The following is a 10,724-nucleotide window of genomic DNA, read 5'->3' as shown; positions in this document are numbered from 1 at the left end:
CAGAGTTCAAAAGTGGTGTTCAAAATACTGCAACTTAATGAATCTAAACCAAAATTACAAAAATCAAATTCAGCATAAAAAAACAGAATGTTTCCTTGTCTATTTTAGATTTTCTCATCTCTCTTCGACCACTCCAGCTACTACAGAACGCATCAGCCAGAATCCTCACAGGTCACAAAAGAACCGACCACATCACTCCAATCCTAAAAGAACTACATTGATTACCAGTGGATAGGAGAATAGAATATAAAACTCTGACCATCATACACAGCTCAATTCACAACATGGAAAACTCAGGACTAAATAACATCATTCAAAGACACATCTCTCAACGTAATTCGAGAACAACAAACAAATTAAAACTCAACATTCCAACAATTTCAACTGCCAAACACACTACTGTAAGAAACAGAGCCATCTCCATTGCAGGCCCTCACCTCTGGAACTCATTACCAGAGCACCTAAGACTACAAAATAACACCAAATCTTCAAAAAGAACTAAAGACTGGCTCTTCAGACAAACCTTCAAAGATGGGATTGGTTAAACCACCTGTTACAACCACCCAACACCCCATACACTTATGGACACTTCAATCTTATATACATATCACTCAACCATACCATGTCAGCCATTTAAACCATATAATGACACTCCCAATATGCCGACTGAAAACCTGCTACCGCTAATACATTCACATCCAGTGTCACAACCTGTCCCCTGCTGTTAATTATCCTAAACAGCGAATTACCAACTATCTTGTTATTGTGTTATTTCTCGTTATGTTATATTGATTTATCTTGCTATATCTCATTATATCCTAAATGTATTACCAATCATATCGTAAGATATAGATCTTGTTCTATTAGTCCACTGTAATGTTTTCGTTGTTTCAAATGTAAACCAGAGTGAAGGCCCTGGCTATATTTCGGTATATAAAATGAACAAATAAATAAATAAATAAAATCGTTGCACCATCAGCCATAGAAGGTATATCCTCATCAGTGAGGGTACGATGACTAGAGTGTAGCTCCAGCATAAAAAACTGGAAATGTATCCCCAAGCACAAAAGACACTATAGAAAAACTGGCATCTTAAACCCAACTCAAAATTCTTCAAGTTTCTTGAGTTCTTGGCTCAAAACTCTTAATCCTTCTCCTCACTCGCACTATTCACTGGTAGCATGGGCACAAAGATCTTTGACTCAATCCTCCGAGATACGGTGATATGCCCTTCTCTCTGGGACTGTTCAATCAATCTTCATCCAAAATCTTCTTTAAGTCTCTTTCTGGACCTACTCTCCATTCTCTCGCTCACTATCTTGAGATATTCGGGGAATCTCTAGACCCACTCCTTACCCACTCTCCAGTCGCCTTCTCACTGAATCACTGAGCATGCTCCAGGGGATTCTACTCCACTAAAGTCTTTCCCCCAAAAAAAGGGAGGAATCAAAATTTTGAAAAACTCCTCCTAATGCCCTTTGCTGGAAAAATACCTAGGGATAATGTTAGTGATTGGCAAAACCCAGGCCCGGAGCCACCAGGTGAGCAAACTGTGCAATTGCACAGGGCAGCACTCCTGGTGGGGCAGCATCGGGAGAAGGGAAAGGCCTGTGTTGCCATCGGTGGACCTGATACCACCAGCATCAGAAGAAGCAGGAGGTCCGTGGTGTCACCAATGGACACGATCCCACCAGCGGCAGAAGAAGCAGGAGGCCCGTGGTTCTGGCAGTGGACCTGATCCCACCGGTGGCAGAAGAAGCAGGAGACCACAGCAGAAGAGGAAGCCCTCCTGGCAATTCCTCATGCGCTGGTCCAATTGTATTCAACACTGCGGTGCTAGCACTTCTTGTATTGTAATATCGTGATGCATGAGATGAGAATACAGAATGGCTGCTCTCCACAGCAGCGGAGGAGGAATGACCCATAGTCCCTGACTGCCTGGTCTGCATGTGTGTGTTTGTGAATGGGAGCCTGCCTGGGATGGGTGGGGGTGGGGGTGCGCGTGTGTATGTGTGTATGTGTGTATGTGCATGCATGCACATGCATGCATGGGAGCCTTCCTGGGATGGGCAGAGAGTATGTCTATGAGAATGGAAGCCTGCCTGGGTTTGGGTGGATGTGAATGGGGTGTGTGGGTGTAAATGGGAGCTTTAGTGCGTGTGTGTGTGTGTGTGTGTGTGCGTGCGTGTGTGTGTGTGGTATATAAGAAAGAGAGGAGAAAGTATGTGCATCCCACTCCCACTAATCTACGACAATCTCAGGGCGACTGGAAGTCAAGTTTCCAGGTATGGAGAGAGTGAATTTTTAAAATCCTTTTTAGTTTTATTTTTCAGGTGTAATTTGCTGTCTCTACTGTTTTAAAATATTTTATTGGTGCTTGGGACATTTTAAAAACTTGCATATGAGTTTTTAATTATTTGATATTTTATTCATCAGCTTTTTTTGAATTAATATCATTAGTATGTTTTTAGTATTATGATTATGCATTTATTTTATTTCTTGATTTTATTGTTTGATGTTTGAGGAATGGTGATGGTTCTGTTTTTTCATTGTTGCACTGCAGAGTGTCTGGCTTCTTGCAGTTTCCAGTTCAGTTTTTATGTGCGTGTTTGTATTTCTACTTTATGGTTGCTCTATTCTGTATTTGGCGAGGGTCTGTTTATGTTCTGCATGCGTGACAGAGGCGAAGCATTCTCCTAATAGGACGTGTATTGGCATATTCAGGCTTTCAGAGGGTCAAGCCCACACCCAACACACATCACAATAGGCCTAATACCATATTAGTTCCAAATGTCTTTTTTGCAGGGATTCCTGGTTGGCTTCACAGCAGTGCATGTAAATATAATGAAAGTGACATTTTTACCTTAGAATACTGCAATTTAATATTTTTCAAGTAAAATATAAATGCATAACTCTTAACTGTGTGTGTGGAATGGGGCGGGGGCCATTGTGCAAGGCTGTAAGGTTTGCTTAGGGCAACTAGTACCCTTGCACCAGCCATAGGTTCAGAGGGAGGGGGTTGGTGTCAGTTTTTAAGTTTGAATCACTGAAGGGAGCTGGGTGTTTTTTTTGGTGAGCCCAGGACAGAGAATGAATGAACGGGGGGGGGGGGGGGGCAGCACTGTAATTGTTCACACAGGTCAGCAAAAAACCTAGGACCAGCCCTGGTAAAGCCCTTTCATAATGACTACTACAACTAACACATCATTTTTAAAGAGAAAATCCCTGCTCCATGGGGTTTACAGTTTAGTCAAGACAAATATATATGATAAAACTTAGACTGTGGGAAGTGTATTTATTGTAGGGAAGTGTTCAGGATTTAAAAGCAGCTTCAAAAAGGTGAATATGGCCAGAGAGAGAGAGCACGAAGCACTGAATCAGGACTTCAATTCCATGTATACGGTGCAGGCAAGTTGGAAAACGCAGAGCTGAGAGTTTGCAGTGACGGAGAAGGGCACAGACAAGATCTGCTTGCCTGATAAATGAAGTTCACGAAGACAGGTGTAGAGAGGGAGAAGTGAGGAGAGGCAATGAGGGGCTGCAGAGTGATGCATTTTAAGCGAGTGTGGTAACTCGAGCGGTGGCGGCTTGGACAAAGCTAGAGGAAAAAGGATGCGGACTCCGCATGTTCCTTAGGTAAACTTTATTTACCATGAACAAAAAAAAAAAAAGGGACATTCAAAACAAACAATGCAACACAGCTTAGCTCAGGTAATACACAGACATAACAGGTCTTAGCATATGGCAGGTCTCTGCCTGCTCCCTAGTGCCTCTCTAACTCTCCTGGGCCCTGCCAATTTATGTTAAGCTGAAGGGATCCTCCCTGGGCCCAGAATCCCTTGCGGGGCTGATCCTTAAGGAAGACCTGGCTAGATCTCTGTGGCCGGCCCCTTAAGGTAGTTTAGAGAGTTTCCAGTATACTTCCACACATACCCCTGCCCCTCAGCTCAGCCTCTGTTGGAGGGACACCATCCAGCATTTACAAATAATTTAGTAATAGTCTCTTCCAGATTCTATAAACCCGTGGTGGGTCATTAGGAATCCCATTCTTTACTAACTTTCATTATACTGGAACATCCAAAACTACTTGGTGCCCAGGGGGAAGGGTTCCTTATGTATATTTTCAAGCTGTGAATAAAGTCCAACTACATGAGTCCTTTGTTGGGCTATTCTCTTCAAAGCTAGATGCTTTTATTTGGATGCAGCTACCTGTAAACCTGTAAAGTAACTTTCAAAGAATCAATATTGTGTAAACCTGTGGACTGGATTCAGTTCTGAGCATCCACACGCCCATAAGCAACATGGCTGCCTCAATATCTTTCCACACCTTGCTCTTCAACAATAACAAACTTCAGCTCTTTTGTTTTTAGTTGAATTCCAATATATTTAGCAATTTATATTTATTTCAATTTATATCCTGCTGTTCCCCCCAAAATCCTCACGGTGGGGAACAACAATTACCAATCCTAATAATTACTTGGATTATACACATTGCTAGGTATGTCTAAGATGGTAAGCATGTGAAATCTCATGAATAGAAGTAAATTTAAGTAATTTTCCTTGTTTCAGTTACATGCTATTGAAATTCTTTTAAACTGTATCTGTATTTATGGTAAGTAATTATACTGCAAACATTACATGAGCGCATTCACTCATTAAAGCTAAATTTATTAACAAATGCCTCAATTTAATCTCCATAAACGTGTTCTTTATAAAAAGATGTTTCAGTTTAATATACTGTATTTAATGGTGCAGAGTCAAGCTTCTTGCATGTTTATGGACACATACACTCCTGACCTTTAACTAAATGTATTTTTCTTCAGTTTTGAGCTAGTTATCCAATTCTTTAAATAACTAAACTTTATTGTATCACAATCAGGGCCGATACAGTACAGTGCGCTGGTAGGAAATCTCCGTTTGGAAAATCTGTGACTGTCATTGGTTAAGGAAGTAGCACAGCAACTTGTCAGGCATAGGAGTAAGGGGTTTTCTCACTACATGGATTTACGTTAGTGTGTATTTAGCTCTTATATGCCTAACTGGAATGCCTTGATAACTTAGGCCAGTGAAGGGAGCTGTGATCTGTGCATAAAGGTCTTTGAGTGAAAATATTCATTTATTTATTTTAAAACATTTATTAACTGTGCTTCCAAATAAATTCTCACTCACAGCACTGTATAAAATAATATGTAACCAATAATAATAAGCATTCTATTAAACAAACATAAATTAGAATTCCTAAATACACATTTAACATAAACCTCAAACAATATAAAATTATGAAGATTCAAAATTAAAACAAAAAAGTAAAAATGCTGGTACACCACAAATCAAAATAGTGCCAGGGCAAGCAAAACTAGAACACCAAAGCAGAAATAATTAAATGCAGGCAAAACCTGGCTGAACAGTCAGGATTTAATTGTTTTTTAAAAAGTAAATAGGCTCCAACCAGAAGGCTAACAATAATGCATTCCAGAAAGGTGGTGCCATATATGAGAAGGATCAGTTCTGAGGCTCAATGAGCCATACAATTTCTTCAAAAAAGGAACACAAAGGCAAGATTGACTAGAAGAGCGCAGAGCATGAGGATGTAAACATAAAAATAATAGTCGTGACAAGTAATCACGGCTATTTCCCCTTATTGCCTTAAAGGTAAGATTAAGTCTTAAAAACTTTAGCCACCAAGGAATCAGGAACCAATGCTGGTTTTTTTTTCCATATTTTTGTAAAATAAAAAAAAAGAAACTGTGCCTGCTTGTCACAGTTCACCTCTGGGAAGAAGAGAGAAATCCAGTCCCTATCACAAAGCGTTTACTGAGGGGGCATGCTATTTCATACATAGTCTGCAAATGTCTTTTCTTTCTGTTATTATAAAATGCTGTTGACGATTCTCTGCTGCTGAATGCATATTTGTTGTAATTAACATGTTAAATAATTTTAGAAGCATTAATTATAAAAACAAAGAGCTTCTGGCTATACAAATGCTTGCAAGATATAACAAGTTATTTATTGACATAAACATAATACAAATATGAATATTTTCTCATAAGGCTATGACTTGCTCACAGCGACTGAAGCTGGGTAGCCTAATCCTTTTATTCTGGAGGTTCATTGAAAACGCACATACATTTCCTGCTTTATAATGTGTCCTTTTTATTGTTTCCGAATAATCCATGATAACAAAAATGTACATCCTACAGAATGACAAAAGAAACAACTATCATACAAAGAAATAAATCATAAGAAAATAAGGAGTGCTTTGCTACATCAGACTAGTACAGTTCCTTAAGATATACGAAATGCCATGCTGGGTCAGAGAAAGGTCCATCAAGCCCAGCATCCAGGACCACAAGTACCTGGCAGATCCCACAATGGAGATCTAGCTCTTGTTACTCTCTCCGCGATAGCTAATTTTGTTTTATGGCTTTTTCCTCCAGGAACTTGTCCAGATCATTCTTAAACCCCACTCTGCTGGTTGTCTTGACCACATCCTATGGCGACAGACTCTATAATTTGATGTGTTTTGAGTGAAAAAGTACTTTCTGTGTTTTGTTTTAAATCTTCTGGTTATTAGTTTCATGGAGTACAAATAACCATTCTTTATTTACCCAATCCACCCCATTCATAATGTTAGAAACCTCGATCATGTCCCCTCTCAGCAGTCTCTTTTCCAAACGGAAGAACTGTTCCACCCCCCTTTATAAATGTTCTTGCCCTCCTCTGAACTTGTCCTTTTTGAGGTAGGGGTTGCCCAGAACTACATAGAATGCTCCAAGGTACAGACATGCCATGGATCTATACAGAGGCAATATTTGCACTTAAATACTTGCCTTTTCCTAATTCGAGTTCAAGGCAAACTGCAATTCAGCTACTGTAATTATTTCACTGCCCAAGAAGACTTAAAATCTAATTTGTGTCTGAGGCAATGGATGTTGAAGTGATTTGCCCAAGGTCACAAGAAATGTATGTGGGAGAAGCAGGATTCAAACCCTGGCTTCTTTGGTTGTCAGCTTGCTGTGTGAAGTTGAACCACTAGGCTACTCCTCCACTCTGATAATTGCTTTTTTTAAATCCGTATTCCTTTTTGGATCATTCCTATCATACTCTTTGCTTTTTTTTTTGACTGCCACCACACACTGAGCTGAGGGTTTCAATGTATTGCCCACAAAGACTCCAAGATCCTTTTTCTGGATGTTGACTCCTAATAAGGAACCCTGTTTTGTGCACCTGCAGTTCCGGTTATTTTTCCCTATGTGTATCACTTTGCACTTGTCAACATAGGGACGGTAGCTTTTAAATAGGCACACAGGTGCACATGTCTGTGCGTTCATTGGCTCGTGCCCAGGGATGCAGCCTTTTTATAACAGATGCATATATGCAGGCATGTTATAAAATAGCGAGAAGGCGCGCATATGTGTGAGCAATGTTAAATGGATGTGCGCCTGTGCGCGCAAATGCCACTTCTACCATGTAACAAGCAACTCTCATCGACACCATTACCAGTTTTCCCAGTTCATTCCCAGTTCGCCAGGTAAGGTACAGGATTTCCAAACCCCCTAATTTAAAAGCCTCCCTTCTCCCCTGTTAGTCCCGATGCTTAAAACCCTGACAATATATCTGTTTATCTTTATCTTATTACTTACACGTCATCCATAGCAGAAGTAGAGTTATACACCAGGGGAGCCCGGCGTGCACCCGTGCTACTTTTGAAGCTGAAAGCCAGGAATGGCCATGCCCTGCCCAGATCATGCCCACACCCCACCCCCTTTTTGGCACTTTTCATTTGTGCACAGAGCAGGAGATACATGCATACTCGGACAGCTTTTAAAATCCACGCTCCGTGTGCCAGCCCAGCATATTCACGTATCCCCCAGTTTTGGCGTTCATCTGGCTTTTAAAATTCACCTTGAAATCTCATCTGCCTTTCAGATGCCCAATCTCCTAGTTTTGCAAAGTGTGAAAGCCATTAACCCAAAGAGGCACGGCTTCAGATGGATCCTGCTTTCTCTTGTGGAGCCAGAGCAGCCAGGGCTGGTGCAAGGGTATAAGGTATCATAGGTGAACCTTACAGCCTTGCACACACTCCTAGCACCACCCAACCCACAAATAATTTGGAATTTGAGTACTTTACATTTACAGGAGCATTTACTAATTAATCTGTTATTTAAGTTTAGGATACTAAGGGAGTTGGAATTATACAGGTGAATTTACTAATTAATCAGCTAGTGTCCTACAAGGGGATGATTAGACATTCAATAAGGGCTGGTATAATAGTATGATTTAGATAAGACCCTGATTGATTTTTAATGAGAAAGTGTCTCTTGCCTAAAAATCAAGGGTTGAGTGGGTGGTAAAGACAGACACTAGATTTAACTATCTCTGGCTTGCTTATTACCTCAGACACACACAAACTCTAAAGAATATATTCCACTATGTCACCTTTCTCCAAACTTTTATGTCCAAAGATTTCCCAAAGCTATACTTACCAATCCTCTTTCACTAACATTATATTGATCTTCACTCAGTTAATTGAAGGGTTTGAGTTTTGCATGCCATTAGGTAAGCACTTCCGGTCCTCTTCTTCTGTAAAGGGTGAAGGGCCTCTGGAAGCTGGGGCTGTAGAATTCAATCCCTGGATCGCTTGCGGTGACCTCTGGACTCCTCTCCCGGGGGATGCTGGGAACAGTATGCAGATGAGCCTTCCGGTCCTCTTCTACTGCAGTAATCAAGGCAGTTTACTGGATCCCATATGTATTAGGCCTATGGTAAAGTGCACTGGGTGTGGACTTGGCCCTCAGAAAGCCAGGAATAAACTGAACTACAATTTCAATATAGTAAGCCTTCCATATCATAACTGCCAGCATTCAACCTATGAAAAAGCCATCCTGGAAATATTACATCAGGCCCTAAACACCAATACACCTCCTGTTAGGAAAACAGATTAAAGATAGGATGTTGTAAATCCCTACACAGAAACTACATGCTAGCAGAATACCTAAAGCCTCAGTCACACAAGCAGAGCACAGATAGACTCTCACCAAATACAGAATAAAGAGATCATAAAATATAAGCTGAATCGTGCAGACAAAAACTGAACTGGAAATTACAAGAAGCCAAATTCTGTAAGCAATGCAAACACAAGCAAGAAATATAAAACATTAAACATACCAATAAAAAGAATGCCAAATCTGCTGATAAATTCAGCCAATTAAAAACACGTATAAAATGTTTAAAATATTACCAAACACTAATAAAATATTTCAAAACAGCAGACACATCACATCCAATAATTAAAACTAACAAGGATTAAAAAAAAATCTCCCACTCTTCATATCTGGGAACTTTACATTTCCAGCCCTTCTGAGATTGGAGGAGGGTGCACAAACTTTAACCTCTCATATAACATCAAACTTTAACACACATATATGCATTACTCTCACACGTGCACACATGTGCGCAGGCACTCTCCCTCAGACACACACATACGCATATGCACACAAAAACTCTATCATAAATACACATACACACCCCACCAACCTCTCATACACACACACCACCCCCACCACCCTCTCATACACACATACCACTCCCACCACCCTTTCATATACACACACACACACCATGCCCTCCAACCTCTCATACACACACACACACCACCCCATCACCCTCTCATACACATTCACACACACATACAACCATCCTCAATCACACCCCCTCACCCACCCATCCATACATACACACACCTTACTCACCCACCCTCTCATATACACACACATACACCCCACACACATACACCCTGGCTGCACAGCAAGGCCTTTTCTGACACTGGCTGCGGGGGAAATGCTAACGGTAACATAGGCCCTTTCCTGCTGCCGGCTGCGGGAAAAACGTTGGCAGCACCATAGGCCCTTTCCTGCCGCCGGCTGTGGGGAAAACGCTGGCGGTACCATAGGCCCTTTCCTGCCTCCGACTGCGGGGAAAACGCTGGCGGCACCGCAGTGACTCTTCTTTTGCCTCTGGATCATCCTTTTGCTGGCGGGGAGTGGGAAACCTGCCAGCACATCACAATTGCACGCGCCGCAGGACCTTTCTTTTGCTGGCAGGATGTGGAAACCTCGCCAGCAATGTCGCTGCTCTACCCTGCCAGCACTGCAGGATTTTCTTGCCTGAATGAAGGGTGAGGTGGCTGTGGCAGGAAAGTTTCAGGGGCAATTTTGCCACCTCAAAATCTTGCTGCCTGAAGCGGCCGCCTCACCCTGCCTCATTATAGAACCGTCCCTAACATTTAAAACAAATTGGAGAAAATTCTTGTCCTCTCAATGTACAATTAAGCTCTGAAATTCATTGCCAGAGGATGCGGTAAAGGCAGCTAGCATAGCTGGGTTAAAGAAGGTTTGGACAAGTTCCTGAAGGAGAAGTCCATAAACTGTTATTAACCCTAGGTGTTAGCAGCATGGGATCTATCTATTGTTTGGGATCCTGCCAGGTACTTGTATCCTGTATTGGCTACTGTTCAAAACAGGATACTGGGCTTGATGGACCCTTGGTCTGATCCAGTTTGGCAATTCTTATGTTTTTATGTATACATTTCCAGCATTTTCTTTAAACTCAAAAACAATGTTCTTGTTTACTAATAAAATGGTTTAATTTAAACAAAATGTTTATCCATACTGTAATATTCTAAAAATATAGATATAAAAAGGGTTGAACTAGCACAATTTAAT

This window comes from Rhinatrema bivittatum, chromosome 5 (assembly GCF_901001135.1).
Source record: "Rhinatrema bivittatum chromosome 5, aRhiBiv1.1, whole genome shotgun sequence".
Taxonomy (NCBI): domain Eukaryota; kingdom Metazoa; phylum Chordata; class Amphibia; order Gymnophiona; family Rhinatrematidae; genus Rhinatrema; species Rhinatrema bivittatum.
This window is presented reverse-complemented; position numbering follows the sequence as displayed.